We start from the raw sequence: 19,642 nt of genomic DNA, 5'->3' as shown, positions 1-19,642 counted from the left end.
CCAAATAATACTTCGGAAGATGACCACCAAACACAACTGCAAGATGTCAAACCTAAAACCCCCGGGAGTGGCTCCTACGCTGCAGAAGGAGTCCTGACCACAACACAGAAACCGCTACCCCACGTGGCCCTACTTGCCAGTCTGTCTGCTGCAAACCGGCGAGCGCCATCCTAGGCCCTGCCGTCCTCTTCCAGGGCACTGCCAGCTCAGACCCCACGTCCCACTGCCCAGAAACATAAAATCAGGAGCTAAAGGGACCCCAAAACCCAACTGGCCACTGACAAGGGAGCGAGTTGTGCTGTGGTCGCCCGGCCTCCTGTGCCAACTGCAGCAAGCTGAGTCGGGACAATCCAAACTCTCCTGCCAGTGGGCTTGAAATCAGGATTCTGATTCTTTGGTAGCAGTAATAGGTTTACTTTTGGAACTACCTTTCACTAAGAATATTATTAAAACCAGGTTAAATCTTCTGAAAAATGCAGACTAGCTGGGGGTAAGCAGGTAAGCAGGAGGCAGCAGATAAAAGAGAGGAATGCAAACCCAGAAGAGTTAATTGCCTACGTTAGCACACCATGAGAAATGAGATATCCTGAACACATGTACACAAATTCCATTTTTAAACATTAAAAATAACAAGCCTTTTTGAAAATAAAAGCACAGAAGTCAAAATTAAGCCTGATGGTTTTTTTTTTTTTACTAATTACTTATTCCCAAAGCATTCTAATCCTTTTAGTGATTGTATAATTACCCCAAGTTAAATTCAATTAAAATAACTGAGAGATGTTAAAACTGTGAATGACAAGTAGGAAGGGGAGTAGGGGAGGAAATTAAGGGCATATTTATTAAACATGCTTTTAAATATTTTATATAAAGTGGATCCATTTACTCACATTCCTACAAGTCCTGAACACACAGCTGGTCACTGTTTGCTGACGGCAGCCTGAATTTTGGGTCCAAAACTTCCAGAAAAAGGCATTGTGCTGGAGTGACTGGCACTTCTAAGGAAACTAGATGCCTTGCCCTAATGGAATCTGACCCTGTTATGCACTATACCCCCACCAAAAAAATCCCACTTTTAAAAGCTTTATTATGGCCAAGATCTGCTGACAAAAGCCAGGACTGGGAGGCTGAAGCCAAACACACCAGTCTTGCCTTTGGGTTCATTTACAACTCTTTGGCCTCTCCAGTGTTGGGAGTGGATCCCAGGACCCTAAATATTATTAAAAAGCACATTTTGGAATACACTCTGCTTTTAAAAAGCACTTAAAAGCCAACGCATGGTCCACTCTCGGGATAACAAAATCCCTCGTGAAAATGTGAAAATCCCTCGTTACCACTTTATGGCAATCCCAGGACAGATGCAGGCTACACTCAGTTTAAGCACTTTCAAATCAACTTGTTTCAAAAACAACAGAACAGCAGCTTTGTTTTTCATTATGGAGTTTTTTTTTTTTTAAGTGTTCTTTTAGTCTTGATAAAGAGAAGAACTCATTGAAATTAAAATTATGTTTATTCATCCACATTCTTAACTGAATAACTCAAACATGTTTTAGTTAGGCATTTAACTTATTTAACTTTTTGTGAGGGGATGTTTATAGATTTCTCATTTCCATCGCTCAAACTACTTTCTTTTGAGACAGAGTCTCTCTCTGTCACCCGGGCTAGAGTATAATGGCGTCATCATAGCTCACTGCAGCCTCAAACTCCTAGACTTAAGCAATCCTCTTGCCTCAGCCTCCTGGGTACCTGGGACTACAAAGTAGCCGGGACTACAGGTGTGCGCCACCACACCCAGCTATTCTTTTCTATTTTTTGTAGAGACCAAGTCTTGCTCTTGCTCAGGCTGGTCTTGAACTCCTGACCTCAAAGGATCCTCCCGCCTCAGCCTTCCAGAGCGCTAGGATTACAGGTGTTTGAGCCTTGGCACCTGGTCCCAAAACTACTCTCTTAATTAAAAAACAAACAAAAAGCCCGAGACGTTTATGTAAACAGGAAGAAAAAAACAAGGCCTCTCCCCTGTCTGCCCCTCAGCTGTCCAAGCCAAGAAATCTCTTTCCCCATGGCAGGACTGACCCATGAGGAAGCTGCACAGAGGGGCCCCTCCCCTGGACCTGCTGGCTCTGCAGCGCCAGCACCCCAGGGCCCCAGCACCCCAGGGCCCCAGCACCCCAGGGCCCCAGCACCCCAGGGCCCCAGCACCCCAAGGCCTGGTCCCCCTCCCCCCAGGTGCAGGGCAGGCCTTAAGTGCAGCCCAGCCCAGGTCCCTCAGGAAGACAGAGCCGGGCAGAAACCTGCTTGGGCCCAGGCTGCGAATTCCTCCTCACGTCCCCAGGAGACTGAGAGAGAGACCGTTAGCTGCACGGGCTGCAGTAGATCTCCAGGAACTGATTCGTTCTCTCCAATCTTCCAACAGCCTTGTGAGGCAGGTATTACTGTCTCATTCTACACATGGGAAACTGAGGCTCGGAGGAATTCTTTAACTAAGACATCACAGCTTACATGGAATGGCCCGGATTTAAGTCAGGCCTTGATCCAAAATCCACACACACCTCCCCCCCACACACTGTGGTCAACTAAGAGCAAAACACAGAGGATCTCAGTTGAAGAAATACTGGTTCTCACCTGCAAACACCACCACAGTTTTGAAATGTCAACTATGATGACCCCACAATGACCCCTGCTATCCATCCCCACCTCTCTCTCCCATGTGAAGGGCTGTGCTTTGAGCCCTTCTCTTTCCAAATTTAAAAACCATGCTTGTAGCCCTGGCCTGGGCAAAGCAAAGGCATTATATGTAACCAAGATGTCTGTACCCCCATAATATTCTGAAATTTTAAAAACCCCACAAAACTACACTTAACATTTTTCTAAAGCAAGAAGTGGACCGCCAGCCACCAAGTTTCTCTTACAATCATCTGCCCAGTGTTCAGGACTCCCAGGTGGGCTGGGGGCGTTCGCTGGCTCAGTCAGGATGTATTCAGGCATCTGAAATAAGACCACGACCCTTGTTCTTAAAAAGCTGTGGCCTAATGGGGGCAGCAGATACACTGACAGCTCATTCTGAGACACTCTGTAGTAGGGACAAGGAGAGTCGCATGTTGGGAACCTGGGCATCAGCGTCCTGCAGGAGTGGACAGTCTGAGCAAGCCTGGCAACTGAGGACACACTGGACGCAGCAGGACGGAGGGGCTGGCTGGGAGAGCAGAGCGGACAGGGCAGGGGCGGGCCCAGGCCCAGGGCTTCCCCAGGCACCTCCTGGAGTCTGGGTTCCAGCTTCTATGCAAGAGAGACATTCAAGGGTATTAACCCTGGGAGGTAACATGGTAAGAACTGGGTCTTAAAGAAATCATCCCCCGTGGAAGAGTGTCGGCAGCTCTATGACAGTGGAACCTGTGCACACCCGAGGCCCAGCAGCTCCACTCCCAGGCAGATGCGAGACAGAAACGTGAGCGCAGGTTCACCAAAGAGGCAGGGAAGACTATTCTGGTCAGCACCATTTGTAACAGCCCCAAAGTAGACAGTACCCAAATATCATCAACGGTCAAATGGGTTAGTCACTGTGGCGTACTCTGGAATACTCTGCAGCAATGAGAATGAAGGGGTGGATCTCACCACGAGCAGTGCCGTGTGACATAAGTCAGACAGACACAGGGCTGTGCACTCTGCTTGAGGTGTTGATTGAAGGCAAATAAGTAACCGCCAAAGGGAACCTCTGCCTCTGGACTCCAGGGCAGTGGGTGCCACTGGGAGGGGGGGCGAGAGGCCTGTGCGCCAGGTGCCAGCTACACGTGTGCCCATCGGGGAACCGTCAGGGAAACCCAGGCAGCACAGGGACTCTACCCTCCTCTGAGGCACCGTCATAAAGTGCACACAGAATCTTACACACACATATCATAACAGAGCAGAGGACGGATTTTTGAGGCCAAGAGTTACACACAGGAAACCACAGTGAAGATGACAGATACACGTAATTCAGCGCTCCATATAATTGAGTGGAATTCGGAAGTGAAAGGGGTCAAAGACGTCATGGAAGTGGCCTGGCCTGAGCTAGACAGAGAAGCCGGACATTTCCCAGGCCTTGAAACAGAGAGTTTCCCACCCTTCTTCCTGCCTCCCTGGGGAGGAGAGCTACGGTGGATTGCTCAGGGGGACAGAGGCTCCAAGTCACAATTCAGTCATTCACAGATTGAAGAAACTCCTGTTTAGAAAAATTGAATGATACCAACTGGAAACTGACAAATCCAGAATGCAGAGTATTCTAGGGGAGAAATGACTGTTTTCTGCATTGAAAAAATGGGGTGCTTTGCGCCCTAGATTAAAAACTTAAGACACATAACAGCTATAGGTAATATACAGACCTTGTCTGATTCTGATTTGAACATGCCAACTGTAAAATGACATTTCTGAGACAACTTAGAAAATCTCATAGGTGTATCTAGGTAAAAGATGATACCAAGGAATCATGGTTAATTTTTTTTAGGTATTATAATGGAATTATGGTTCCATAAGAAAATATTTTTATTTTTTAGAGATGCATATGGAAGTATCTAGGGTTTGAGAAATATCATAATGTCTGGAATTTAAAATGCTTTAGCAAATCAAAGAAAAGAAGGAACTGATGAAGCATGTGTGGCAATATCTTGATAATTATTGAATCTGGGTGATGGATATATGAGAACCATTGCACTGTTCTATCTTTATAGAGAGAGCGCGTGTGAGCGCATGCGTGCATAAGAAATCAAGGAGACTTGTGTATATTAAGGACATTAAAAGAATAATAAGGGAATATAACGGACAACTTTATACCAAGAAATTCTACAACTTAGATGAAATGAAAAAATTCCTTAAAAGGCACAAAGTACCAAAGCTCACTCACAAGAAACAGATAACCTGAACAGCCCTGTGCCTATTGAAAAGCTTTTACTCACAATTAAAAACCCTTACAGATGGCTTCCTTGTGAATTCTACCAAACACTTAAGAAATAAAACCAACATTAAACAAACTTCCAAAAAATAGAATAGGAAGGAGCACTTCTCAGCTCTTTTTATGAGGCCAATATCACCCAGATAACAAGACCAAATAAAGACACTGGTAGAAAAAAAAAAAAAAAACTACAGGCCACTGTCTATCATAAATATAAATGCGAAAGTCTTGAACAAATACCAGCAAATCGAACCCAGCCATATACGAAAGATAATACATCATTACCAAGGCATGTTTCATCCTAGGAATGCAAGGTAGTTTAGTATTTAAAAACAAATGAGGCCGGGCGCGGTGGCTCACGCCTGTAATCCTAGCACTCTGGGAGGCCGAGGCAGGCGGATTGCTCGAGGCCAGGAGTTCAAAACCATCCTGAGCAAGAGTGAGACCCCGTCTCTACTATAAATACAAAGAAATTAATTGGCCAACTAATATATTGAGAAAAAAATTAGCAGGGCATGGTGGCGCATGCCTGTAGTCCCAGCTACTTGGGAGGCTGAGGCAGGAGGATTGCTTGAGCCCAGGAGTTTGAGGTTGCTGTGAGCTAGGCTGATGCCATGGCACTCACTCTAGCCTGTGCAACAAAGCGACACTCTGTCCCCCAAAAAAATAAAATAAAAAAATAAAAACAAATGAATCACCATAGAAACTGATTAAAATAGAAAAACCATATGATGATCTCAATAGTTGCAGAATAAACATTTGACAAAAGTCGACAAATTCATGATAATTATTCTTACGAAACTGGGAATAGAAGAGGCTTCCTCAATCTGATAAAGGGCACATGTGAAAAATCTACAGCTAATGTCCTTTTTACTGGTAAATAATTACATGTCTTCCCCTTAGACTGAATGCAAGGCAAGGGTGTCTACTCTTCCCACTTCATCTAACACTGGATGCTGGAGATTCCAGGCAGGTCAATAAAGGAAGAAAAAGAAATAAAAGGCACACAGTTTAGAAATAAATTTTAAAAAACTATCTTTTCTTTTGCAGTTGACATCACTGTATAGAAAAATCAAAGGCAATCTGCAAAAAAGTTACTAGAACTAATGAGTTTAGCATGACCTTAGGAGACAAGGTCAATATAAAAAAAATCAATTGTATTTTTATGTACTACAAGAGAAAAACTGGAACTTGAAATTTAAAAATCCAACATAATTTAAAATAGCACTACAAATGTAAAATACTTATGGTCAAATTTAACAAAATACGTACAAGACCTATATATTGAAAATTCAAAGCACTGCTAAGAGAAAAAAAAATTCAATATCTAAATAAATGGAGAGATATATACCATGTTTTCATGGATAATTTTCATTATTAAAATACTAATTATCCCTAAATCAAGTTACAGATTCAATACAATCTTAATGAAAATCCCAGGTTTTTTCTTTTTGTAGAAACTGATTAGTTGATTCTAAAATGTACATCAAAGTTTAAAAAATATAGAATAGCCACAATATTGAAAACACTGAACAAAGTTTGTATTCCAATAAACACTACAAAGTTACAATTAATAAGACAGTATGGAATTAGAAAAAAGATAGACATTAAGATCAATGGAACATTCTTTTTGGGATAATGAAAATGAGGTGGAGTTACTGGTGACAGTTGCACGACCTTGCAAATACACTATAACCACTCACTTGTACACTCTAAAATGGTGAATTTTATGGCATGTGAATTATATATCAATTAAAAAAATACTAGTTAAAACAATCAATGGGACAGAACAAAGAGTCTAGAAGTAGACCCACACTTGTTGGGCAACTGTTTTCATTAAAGGCGCCAAGGTAATTCAATGGAAAAATGGATAGTCTTTCAATGAAATGATGTGAGAACTACATATCCATATTCAAAAAAGTGAATTACAAAAGTCCCTCTAATCTTACTCCATATACCTAAATTAACTCAAAATGTATTCAAATGTAAGAGCTAAACCTTCTAGAAAAGAAATCCTTTGATAGGACACAAAAGCACAAATAATAACAAGAAAACATGAATAAGTTTTGACTTCATCAAAATTTAAAGCATCTGCTCTCAAAGGACCCAGGTAAGAAAAAAAAAAAAAAAAAAAAAAGGACCCAGGTAAGTAAATGAAAAGGCAAATGAAGACTGGGAGGAAATACCTGCAAAACATTTACGTGATAAAGGACTTGTATCCAGAATATACAGAGAACTCTTATAACTCAAGATGAAAAACAACCCAATTAAAAATGGACAAAATAGCTGGAAAGTGGTGGTTTGTGCCTGTAGTTCCAGCTACTTGAGAGGCTGAGGTGGGATGATCTCTTGAGTCCCAAGTGTTTGAGACCAGCCTGGGCAACATAGAAACACGCTGTCTCAAAAAACAAACAAACAAACAAACAAACAAACAAACAAGACATGGGCAAAAGATTTAAACAGATACTTAATCAGAGATATATGAACCTCAGGTAAGCACATAAAAAGATGTTCACCATCATTAGTCATTAGGGAAATGCAAATAAAAACCACAATAAGATACCATAATATACCCACTAGAAGGCCAAAATTGAAAAGACCCTCAATATCAAGTGTTAGCAAGGACGTAGAGCAACTGAAACTCTCATACATTGCTTCTGGGAATTCAAAATAGTACTGCAACTCTAGAAAATAGTTTTGACAGTGTCTTATAAAGTTAAACATACATTTATCACACAACCCAGCAATCTCACTCTTGGGAATTATACCCAAGATAAGTGAACCCATTTATCCACATTAAGAGCTGAACATGACTAGAGAACATTATGTTAAGAGAAATAAGCCAGGTATAGAAAGACAAAGAGCACTTGTTCTTAAACTTGTCCACGATTGTCCACTTGGGCAAACACAGGAAGAAAACCAGGACCAGTGACTGTGTGTGTGTGTGGTGGGGGAGGGAACAGGGGTGACTGATGACAGATGGTTCTGGAGTTTCTTTACCAGATGATGAAAATCTTCTGAAACTGATTGGGGTGGTGGCTGCACAGCTCTGTGAACATACTAAAAACCACTAGATTGTACATTTTAAATGGGTCAGTTGTATAATATGTGAATTGTATCTCAATAAAGCTATTAAAATATTGCAATTCTCTAGAGTTCATTGTGAATATAAAAATAACAGAACTATTTCTATCATAAATGTAATTGTTCATGGATGATTGTGAAAGCTTTAAAAAAGCAACCTAGCTGCTGTCAAAAAGATGTTGTATTACATATAATTCAGTTATGTATGCCCGTTAAAAAAAATAAAGAACCATGATTTCTAAAATAAAAAATAAAATAAAGACCCGCACATGAACGTTTCCAGCAGTTCTATTCATAAGAGCCAATAACTGGAAAGAACCCAAACCCTCGTCAACTTGAGAATCCACCAACAGGCCGAGGTGTGTGGACAAGCAACGCGGGTAAACCCCACTGCACCTGCTGAGTGGAAGGGGCCAGACACAAGACCACACACTGTACTCCTCCACCCACATCCTGGAAAAGGCAAGGCCTGGGGACAGCCGCTGGGGACCGCACAGGGAGGGAGACACCCGCAAAGGCGCCCGAGGGCGGGTGGGGTGATGGACAGTCTGCATTGTGATTTTAGTGGTAGATATGTAACTATAGACATTTGTCACAAAATTCATGGAACCTTTAAAAAACTTTGAACTTTAAATAGTAAATGGGTGGATTTTATTGCACGTAACCCAATAAGGCTGATTTATTTTAAAAAGCAAAAGCATTTGAACAAAGCCCTTTTATCCCCCACACCTTTACTTGTTTGGTAATATGTGAGTGCTCCACGGCTCACACATTCCTCTCTCTCCCATGTGGATTGCAGAGGCTGGGAAGCCTCTCCAGGGTCTCCTCTCTCAGCCTTCTGCCCAGGGGAGCTTAACTCCACTTCCAGAGACGAAGGGGAGCTGCCAGCCCCACCCCACCACCACCTCCTCAGCCAGGCCCCAAGGGGGCTTAACGAGGATCACAGCCAGGGACAAACATTTGCTCCCATTGTTTTCACCTGCTGACCCCTCCCAGCTAAGGACTTCACGTCTCTGCCATCTCTTGACCCCGGATTGCTTTATCTCGACTGGGGTTTTGTTGTAGACAATTCCATTTCTTCACATAATCTATCTTTGTTTTCCTAGACTCTTGGCCAAGGTTGTTTGGGTAAGTGTGTTCCCGGGACACAGTGTCCTAAAGTACAATGGAGCGATTTTCTAAAGAACTGGGACATGAGATCTAACAAGCCTGATGTACGTGGGGGGAGAATGGGCCAGAATCTTTGAAATCCCAGTGACTCCGACAGCCTGGCCGGCACTCCCTGCATCACCCCCAGGACTCAGGACAGTGGAGTGACACTTTATCCCTCCCAGACCACCCGAACAGCCCCAGGCGCACTCACCTCTTCTTGCCCAAGCTGACTCTGCACTGTGGGTGAGCCCCTGGCTACACTCACCTGTGTCTCATTAAACGTTAATATTCTTGGCACATTCAGTTTTTGTGTCTTCGGTTATATTGCTCCTCATACTTTGCCATTAATTATTCACACAACTTCCCTGGACTTTGTTTTATATTTCCTCTTGGTTATCATTTTCTGGGATAAGCAAGATTTCTACATTGGTCAAGAATGGCCCCAGAGAGCCGCCTACTCCTGACTGCTGCTAGTGCCCGTGTCCACATGAGTCCTGCGTCTTCGGACCCACCTTGGTGCGGTGCATGGCCGCGGAGGCTCTTCTGAGACACGTGGCCTTACCTCACCTGGGGCTATGAACACTGAAAGGAGATGAGATTCTGGAATGTGCGGTGCAGGCCAAACACCATGCAAGGGGTAGTGTCCTCCCAGCAGATCAAGTGCATGCCGTGTTCACAAGGAAAGTGCCTCTGTGCAGCAGAGATTCTCTGTCTTAGAGGAACCTGGGGCACCTCCACCTGGGGCCCTGACTGCACCTTGTGAACCGACCTGGCAGGGCAGGGGGAGTTATGGGACAAAGAGAAGAGGCGTCTTCCAGGCCAGCGTGAGCTGAGTACCCCAGTGGGAAGGCGCAGGGAGCCCCAGGGGCCCGTGGGCTACTGGGAGCCAAAGGACAGGACTGGCCGGCAGGAGCCGGGGCTGGCAGCAAAGCGTTGGCGCCCTGAGTGCTGCACATTCTGCATGTGACACCTCAGCATTTATATTCCAGCCCCTTCCCCAAGAGAGTCTGATTTAGTAAATTGGGAGTTAGGAGACAGGAACCTAGATTTCAAATAAAATACAATATTTTAAAAAGCTCTCCAGGTGGTTCTGGCAATTAACCTTTTGGGAAACTATTGATTGTGGGAAGGGTCTTTCAGTTTTATAGTGATGCTCTTGAATTATTAACTTTTAGAATAAGGAGGACTCATCTTGCTCTGTATACTGTAAACACAGACAAGGTACACTAATTCATTCTCACGGGACTTTCTAAGAAATATTTCTGCTTTAACCTTCATGTACATGGAAAGTTCAATTAACCAAAAAAGCAAATTTCTCCTATTAAAGATTTAACATTTGTACAAACATATTTTTTTTAAAAATGCTCTAAGTGTCCAAGTTACATAAAAGGAAAGCAAAAAATATAAAATGTCAATAACACAAAAAACCTTAGGATAACCAAAAGGTAACCCTTCCACGTTTAGTACATATTAGCCCTTTAAATTTCCCCATCGTTTAATATAACTATGAAACCATTCTTTAACCAGTAACGCTGAGTACCAATTGTCTAAGAGCTTTATGTTTTTACTCTCCTACGATTCAAAGTCAACCGAAGTATGAATATGAAGCAACCAGAATGACCATCTGAAAAGCGTGGAATAAATTACATTTTTTACTTTCAACACCTGGTGTCACCAGCATAACACAGCACACAGCTCTGTGTGCTCTGTGCCGGGTGTGCCCGAGCAAGGTGGCAGCCGCCGTCACAGGGGAGCGGGGCCCCAGGCCCAGGTCACCCTTCCAGAAGCAGGATTTTAACCACACCCCAGATGGCTGCTATTTCTGGGGAATGTACAGGTTTAAAGGATGGTTGTTATGTTTGTTTTTCATTTTCAGCACAATGACGAAAGGAAAAGACCAGAGCGATCTAGACCTGAAACAGCTTCTCTGTGATATTTCACAAGTGGGGGGGGGGGGGCTCCTCCTCCCCAACTCCCAACTCTGTAGCCCACCGCAAGCTCAGCTCTGCTCCCAAAACTCACAATCTTGCTCTGATTGGTTTGGTGATAACATGCCTAAAATTAAAAATCCAAAATCTCTGCAAAAATTTTATTCTTTAAAGTAATTTGTGTTCAGGTCAGACTTCAAAGAAAGGGGAGATTTCAAAAGGAGAGACACAAGCCCTTAACGGGCAGGACTTCAGATCAGAGTGTTGTCTTGCATCAGGGATCGCTCAGAATGTTAAAGCCTGGTCCAGTTAACCACCTGACAACGTCAACAGCTTTCATTTGCACATTTAACTACTGACAGCCAAGGAACCGCCGCGCTTATAAGATATAACTGAAAAAATAACAGCCCTGATATTTTACAACTTGAAAATGTGTTTTGGAATGAGGTCACCACCACGTAGCTCTCACAGCAAAGGGATCCTGCAAAACCCTCTCTGCTGAAGCTGGTTTCTGCCCACTCAGGGTCTTGACCCTCTGCCCTCCCTAGCTGTGTGCAGTTTTATATACTGGTAACGGTGCCTCTTCCCTACATAATTCCATCCTGGATGACCATCTCCAAAACGACTTTGCTGCCATTCCCCACCAAAGCTGGGGTGACCTCTCCAGGACACATGCCAGGCCGTGCCTGCCTGTGTGGCCACGCGGGCTCCGGTGGGCAGCCTCTCAGACAGCCCCCGCCGAGCCTGCCCGGCATCCCGTCCCCATGTGATTCCTGCCCCCGGAACACAGGGCAGGCTCTGTGACCCACTCCAGCAGACAGAGTGCAGAGGAAGTGGGGATGTTACTTCCAAGATGAGGTTATGAAAAGACTGCGGCTTCCACCCTGGGAGCTTCCTCTGCTCTCTCCCTCAGCTCCCTCACTCCGAGGAAAGCCACTGCCACGCTGTGAGCCTCTCTACAGAGGTGCCATGTGGAGAGGCACTGAGGCCTGCCAACTGTCACGTGAGCGGGCCTGAGTTGCCCACAGCACGGCTGCAGCCTGAGAGAGACCCCAGGCCAGAATCACTCAGCCAAGCGGCCCTCAAATCCTGCCCCACATAAACTGTGGGATAAGATTTGTTTTCAGCCACTGATTCTGGGGGCGATTTGTTCCTCAGCAATAGCTAAGTTCCAGAGTGCTGAGTATGAATTTCTTTGCCAGGTCCCGCCCCGCCCTGCCTCACCTGCGCGTGGTAGGACCTAGTTTCTCTCTGATCGCAGGGCTGCTCCTGCCTTTAAGGCCCCCTAACTCTTCTTTCCTCAACATCCTGCCTGGCAAAATCCTACTCATTCTTCCGGGTTTCCAGGTCAATTGAAATGCCACCCGCTGGGAAATCCCCCTGGACCCTGAGCCCTAGGGGCAGGACTGATCAGGACCCTGGTCCTGGAACACTTGCTTCGCACCTGCTGGCGTTCTGTCTCCCTGGACTGCTGGGAGGGCCCAGGCACCAGCGACTCGTGCTTCCCGACTATAGACCGAGGTTCTGGGGTGTGGCGGAGGTTTACTGAACGTCTGCGCAGAGAGTAAACCATTGGCTAGGTGCCAACCTAATGTCCCTTCATCCCTGAACATGTTAATGTCTGTTTCCTACCCGGACATCTGTCATCTAACCACACGCAATCCTCAACATCAGGCAACATACCCGACTAGAATTACCACCTTCTCTTAGGCCCTTCTGAGCTTTTTCAATTATCCTAAAGACATGTTTTATAGCAAAAGGACCCAGCACAGAATCCCAATTGCATTCAATGATCATGTCCTTTAAATCTGGAACAATCCCTCAGTTTTTCTTTGACTTTTACGATCTTTTAAAGACTTTGGGCTGCTGCATTTGTTGACTGTCCCTCAATTTGGTTTTGTCTGACGTTGCCTCCTGATCAGATCCACCTGCAGCAGGAATCTCGAAATGATGCCGTGTTCTTGCGGCCTATCAGGTGGCACATGATTTCAATTGGTCTCATTATTGATGACATTCACTTTGATCACTCGACTAAGGTGGGGACTGCCAGGCTTCTTCATACTGAACTTACTCATGTGCCCTTTATACAGTTGGTATCTTGTGAGGAGGGGCTTTGTGTAGATATCTCATTCACCATCAAACTTGTCACTTGTGCATTTATTTCTATCTGTATGGACTTACGGTTTCCTATTACATCCAATGCTACCATTATTTCTGTTGATGCCCAAATTGTCCCTAATTGGACAGATGGAGCTAATTTCAGAAGGCTTTCCTGTCCCCTGGACCCATCCTCATCATTCTTGGAGCACACTTCCCTTGTTTTCTGTTTCAGGATATTTCAAGCTCATCTTGTACGTTCCCTGAACCAGCCCTGGAATCAGCAATTCTCTAAGGAGGCCTTGTTCCTCTTAGCGAAAAATGGTATTTGGAAGCCAAAATCTGGGTGTGAGGTTTGCTTATTGCTGCTGGGGTATGTCTGCCACCAACTCCCTCAGAGGAATACATGCCCATATCTACATACACATACACATACACACACACACACACACACACACACACACACACACACACACACACACACACACTTATTTCTGCATCTATCTGTATTTACTGAAAAGCACACCAATACGCTTAACCCAACCCACACCACAGGACTCATTCCAATTTTCTGCATTTCTGTATTTGTAAGTCTCTTCTCTGACACTGGGAAACCTGGCTCCCATTAGCTTTGGTGCAGTAACTTATCCTTCCATATGTAACTGATTTCCAATCTCGGCCACCACCATCTCCCCTGCTCGGGCTCTGACCCTGCATCCGGACGACCCCCGCCCCAAGGTCAGCCTACTCACCCGGCTCAGGCTCCGACTCTCCACACCAGGTTCCAGGGCTGGAGACACAGACTTCATCTCTTCACAGGGGAGCTGCAAAGCCACGCTGCACGGGCACGTGTGCAGGGTGTGGGAAGGCTCTGCAGCCGAGGGTGCAATCCACACACCAGGCCCTCTGTCTCGCTGCAAGCCTGTGGCTTCCATTCTCAAGCTCCCCTCATGAGAGAAATGGCTGGTGGAGCCCCAGCCACAGAGCTGCATCCGAAGGAGCAGGAATGAGGAAGGCGGGTGGGGCACCAGAACCCTACTTCCAACTGAACCAGGTTCCTTTGCAAAACCTCCCCGGAAGTCCCACACATTTCTGCTTGCCTCTAATTCACCATAACTTAGGCACACGAGTCAGTCTGGCTAAAGCAGGACCAGGAACCAAGAAAGGAGAGAATGGATACTTAGTGGCAACTAGCAATTTCTGCCATTCTCACTTTTCATATTTACTGGCCAACAGCCTGCTGTCAGGGTTACTGAACACCTCCAATGAACCTCTGGAAGCAGTCTGAGTCCTTATGCATCTCTAGGTTTTTACAATCCCAAGGAATGTCCCCCCCTGCATGCACAGATCTCAGAGATGCTTAAATGGCGGCTTGGATGATGCATCAGCACTTCTTTGTTCATCTAAAAATCCCATATGTGAGAAAATGTTGCAATTGGCCTCCCCAAGCGCTTGCTGAGTCTCCAAGAAAACGACCCCCTATGAGGACAGTTTATAGCCCTTTAGCTGTGTGAAAACACGGTGCCAGAGCAGATCAAAGCGCCAGCCCCAAATACTGCGGCATTAAAGAGACGGGGGAGCAAAAAGCGATGACAACAGTCCTAACTCTCTGCCAATCAAAGGAAAGGAAGAAAGGAAAACAGGGGAAAATAATAATGCAGTGGAAGACACCCTCAGAAACACGGCAATCCGCATATAAGAACCACCTTTTGGAAGTAGGGAGATTTAGTTTGCAAAATCCCCCAGGAGGCAAGCCTTGGTAATACCTTTCAGATAAACTCATCTGAATCGATGCAGTGTCTCTGCAAGGAAAATGGAAAGGGCTGGTATTTAAGGCAAAGACATTACAGAAGTTTTTCTCATTATAAATTAATGCATCAGTGCCATTTTTGGATATCGTTCTTATATTATTCAGGTTGTAGATGTGCAGTGTGACCACCCCCAGCAGGAGAAAGTGTGGGGTGGGCAAAGCACACACTTTTGAACTAGATGTACTTCACTTCAAAGTCAGGTAAAACCCTGCTCTCTTTTAGCTGTGTGACCTTGTTCAAGGTATTTCATCTCTCCGAACCTCAGCCCATTACCTGACAAATGGGGTAATAATGCCCACCTCAAGGACTGATGTATGGAGATAACGCGCACAGACACACATTCTGTCCCACAGGTGATTTTTATAACTATTAGCTGCCTTCTGACAGAAGAGGAAATCACAGAATTACCATAAGGACTAAATAGAATGTATCACAGATATAATAGTGCCTGGCATATAGCTTGTGTCCAATAAATATGTACCTTACTCATCCATAAAAAAACCTATATATTAGTTATCTGGTATGGTTAACTAATGTTCTTTACAATGAAATTTAACCTTTTATGCACAGAAAAAAAAATTATATAACGCTTCTCTGCATTAAACACAACACACTACAAATGATGTAGCCCCTGCATGTTCCTAGCAGCAGTATTCACAATAGCCAAGAGACAGAAGCAACCCACGTGTCCGTTGACAGATGAATGGATAAAGGAAGTTTGGTGAATACACCCACATGTGGAATATCCTTTTAGCCTTAAAAAGGAAGGAAATTCTGACACACACTCCAACATGGATGAACCTGGAGGACATTATGCTAAGCAAAATAAGCCAATCACAAAAAGACACATGCTGTATGATTCTACTTATGAGAGGTACCTGGAGTAGTCAAATTCATAGACACAGAAAGTAGAATAGTGGGTGCCTGGGCTGGGGATAGGGAGATAATGGGGGATTGTTTAATGGATACAGAGTTTCAGTTTTGCAAGATGAAAAAGTTCTGGAGATTGGCTGCACAAGAAGGTGAATATACTTACTACTATTAAAGTATACACTTAAATGGTTGAGATGGTAAAATTGATGTATTTTTTCTATAACTAAAATAAAAAATATAAATTATTTAAGTTTTCCATAAGAATGCAGGGTCATCATGCTGATTAATTATGGGCTGTGCTACAGATTTATGCAGTTGCTGTCCAGCACTGAATCCACATCAAGCCTCTGGATGTATTCCAGAACCTACTTTCTTGAATAGATACCTGGGATTTATTAGGATATAGCTGCCAAAGGAAAAAATGGAACTTGACATCTTTTGCTATGTAATGTTTGCTAATATCATTGAAGAATCACAGGATGTTAAAGCTGGAAGAAACTTTAGAAATGACGTTTTAAAGTTGAAGAAAGTGAAACCTACACTTTAATCAAACTAAATGATTTGCCTAAGATCACACAGGTAGTAATCACAAGAAGAGTAGGGAAAAAAGAGAAAGTGTATCTCCCAGCTCCCTCTACAATCCTCTGGACAGGGCAGTACAATGGACGCCACTCTCCAAAGTCCTTACCTTGGAACTGCACTGTTTACCACGCTGCCACCAGGGGGCAGCAGGTGTATAGTCTGGCATTCTAAAACCTGGGACTACAGGCCAGGCCCCAAGGCATTTCCATTATCCCCTCAGCCCAACCCCCAGCATATATACACGCACATACATGTCACTTTATTAACACAATTCCAACAAACCTAAAGTTTAAAGGAGATACATAAATCACTTTTTAAACAAAACAAAAATTTGGGTCCAACTGAGGTAATATCCTTAATAAAACTACACTATTTCTAATTTATTCCAATCCTAATTGGTATAAAGGTCCATTAATATGCTAGTTTTAAACCAAAAATGACTTGACTGCAGAAATCTACCCCATTTTTTTTAACACTTTGAAGCAAACCTTCCTGATATTTGGCCTTAGGCTTTGAACCACAACCACCTTAAGATGCTCATCTGACAATCTGTCCTCAATATTCCTTTGTCAGCTCAGTTTTTTCTTTCTGATGTCCCTACATTAGAAAGGAAGGTCTGTCAGTAGGTCTAACTCTCCAGCAACTTTTCAGAAGCAAAAATAGGAAAATTCAAGTCACAAAATAAAATCTGCATTGCACCGTTCTTCCAAGTAGACGACAGAAACCTGCTTTTTAAATACTACCACACACTGGAAGCCCAATCTCAGCAGCTCATGGAAAAGGCCTGAGTTTATAGACAGGGCCTCCCTCAGCAATGACCTTGTGTACCTGGGGACTTTTACAGTTTCACCAGGAGAAGCAAGAGACGACAAACAACATTAACAGTGGCATTCTGGTAACTAATCCAGGACTCAACTCTATACTTTCAAGCAACAGCCACCAGTGATCATGGTTCCTAAATCATCTAAAGGAAGAGATACATGATCTTAAGTTCACAAACAGAAATTCAGAGCAGCCCATTTTAAAAACAACGGTGGCACTATAAAGTACATTCAAACAAATTACTCTCTGCTAAAGTCCAATTTGCTTTCATATAGTTAACTATTCATTGATCAATCTAGCATAAAACTGATGGCAAAAGCAAATATGGCACTCTTGGTTACTGAGGGTAAAATAAGAATGAGATGTTCACAAGCCACATACAACAAATTGTTGCAAAATGCACCATATATTCAGATATTATTCTGTAATCTTTTGATTACAGAGCTCTCAATTGGTGAGATTTAAGATTGATTCATGTCTATAAATATTCTGGTTTTAATTTATTTTTAGTATAGAGTAGTTACCATATTTATCTGTGGAAAATCTCAGTAAACCAAAAATATTTATTTTTATAACAGGTATATAAATTCAGTAATTTGTTCAAGAATTATTAAGAACAATTTTTTAAGGCTGGGCTTGGTGGCTCACACCTGTAATCCTATCACTCTGGGAAGCTGAGACTGGAGGATCTCTGGAGTTCAGAAGTTCAAGACCTACCTGAATAAGAGTGTGACCCCCTGTCTACCAAAAGTAGAAAAAATTAGCTGGGTGCTCGCCTTTAGTCCCAGCTACTCGGGGGTGCTGAGGGAGGAGAATCACTGGAGCCCAGGAGTTTGAGGTTGTAGTAAGCTATGATCATGCCACTGTACTCTACCCAGGGCGATAGAGTGAGACTCTGTCTCAAAAAGAAAAAAAAGAACGATGTTTTAAAATCTCAAAAAACCTAAAATCAGATAATTAAAAATGGAAACAACAGAACTATTAGGATGGCTCAAATAAAAAAAACTGATAATATGAAGTGCTAACTAGGTCGTGGAGCAACTGGAACTCACACATTGCTGATGGGAATGAAAGTGATACAGACACCTCAGAGAGTTTCTTATAAAATTAAACATATAATTACCATATGATCCAGCAATTGCACTCCTAGGAATCTAGGATGAAAGATGAAAACTTTGCTTCATATAAAAACCTATATATAAATGTTTATAGCAGCTCTACTAATAATCACCAAAAACTATAAATAATCCAAATAATCCTTTAACAAATGGACACACTGTGGTATGTCCAGACAATAGCAATAAGAAAGGATATACACACAGATGAATCTCAAAGGCATGGTATGAGTGAAAGAAGTCAGCCTCAAAGGTTAATATTATATACTACAATATATACTATATAATTTCATTTACATGACATTCTGGAAAAGGCAAAATGTATAAAGAGGGAAAACAGATCAAGGACATCAGAGATGGAGGAGGGGGAGAGTTTGACTACAAAGGGGCAGAATGAGGGAGGGTTTGTTTTGTTTCCTGGTTTTCCTGGTGGTGGAACCTCTCTGTATCAGGATTGTGATGATGGTCACAAGCATTTACACATTTTAAAACTCAGAGAATTGTACCAAAAAGTCAGTTTTACTGTATATAAATTTAAGTAATAATAATGAATGAAAGCATGAGAGCATGCAACTACTCTAAAACAGTTAAAAATGAAAGGTAAAAGAATAAGAGTACTCTGCATGAAATCAAATTAGTGCCTGGCAAACATTAATTATCATTAAAGAGACTTGAGAGATGTAAAAACCAAATAAAATGAATGGGCTTTTTTATTCTTACCTGAATAAACCAACTGCACAGACCTTTTTTTTCAGAAAACTGGGGAAATCTGAACACAGTAGTGATGATATTATGGAATGTGGAATTTTTGTTCATTGTGAGGTAGAATTGTAGTTATGTAAGAAAAAAAACTTTTAAATAAAATTCATACTAAAATATTTGGGCATGAAATGACATGATTTCTGGCATTTGCTTCAAAATTCTCCAGAAGCATGAGAACAGGACCCCAAAACACAAAGGAAGAGGGCAAACAGAACAGGTGTGGCAAAGCCAGCACGGAGCACCCCCTCTGATACTGGGTGGCTGCCACCTGAGAGCTGTTAGCTCCACTCTGAGCGTGTCTGGAAACATTCATAGTGCAACACTAAAGGGGGAAAAGAGGGAGAGAGGAAGGGAGGGTTCATCTACTTGGAAGTGTGTCTGTCTCTGCAGGAGCCAAGCTAAGGCCAGTTTGTACCTAATTGTTATGCAGAAAGGGCAGGAATGATGTTTCCACTTGGCTTTTTTCATCAGGGGGGATTTGTTATTTACTTGGGC

The 19,642-nt window shown here is 43.2% G+C and overlaps 1 protein-coding gene across 10 annotated transcripts in view; it reads right to left on the bottom strand.

Annotated features, from left to right (window-relative positions):
* GGACT (gamma-glutamylamine cyclotransferase) overlaps nt 1-19,642 on the bottom strand; it is a 45,102-nt gene that overhangs the window by 15,902 nt on the left and 9,558 nt on the right. Inside the window, exon 1 of one of the 10 annotated variants that reach the window (XM_076009302.1) lies at nt 9,369-9,718. The exons of 8 other annotated variants lie outside the window; for them this stretch is intronic. The gene's annotated coding sequence lies outside the window, so the exon portion shown is untranslated. Of the gene's footprint in view, nt 1-9,368; nt 9,719-19,642 lie in introns of those variants that run through there. One more of the 10 variants, XM_076009300.1, reaches the window with a different exon arrangement.

This window comes from Microcebus murinus, chromosome 13, assembly GCF_040939455.1.
Source record: "Microcebus murinus isolate Inina chromosome 13, M.murinus_Inina_mat1.0, whole genome shotgun sequence".
Lineage (NCBI taxonomy): Eukaryota > Metazoa > Chordata > Mammalia > Primates > Cheirogaleidae > Microcebus > Microcebus murinus.
The sequence above is the reverse complement of the archived record's forward strand: the minus strand, read 5'-3'. Positions and strand labels throughout refer to the sequence as shown.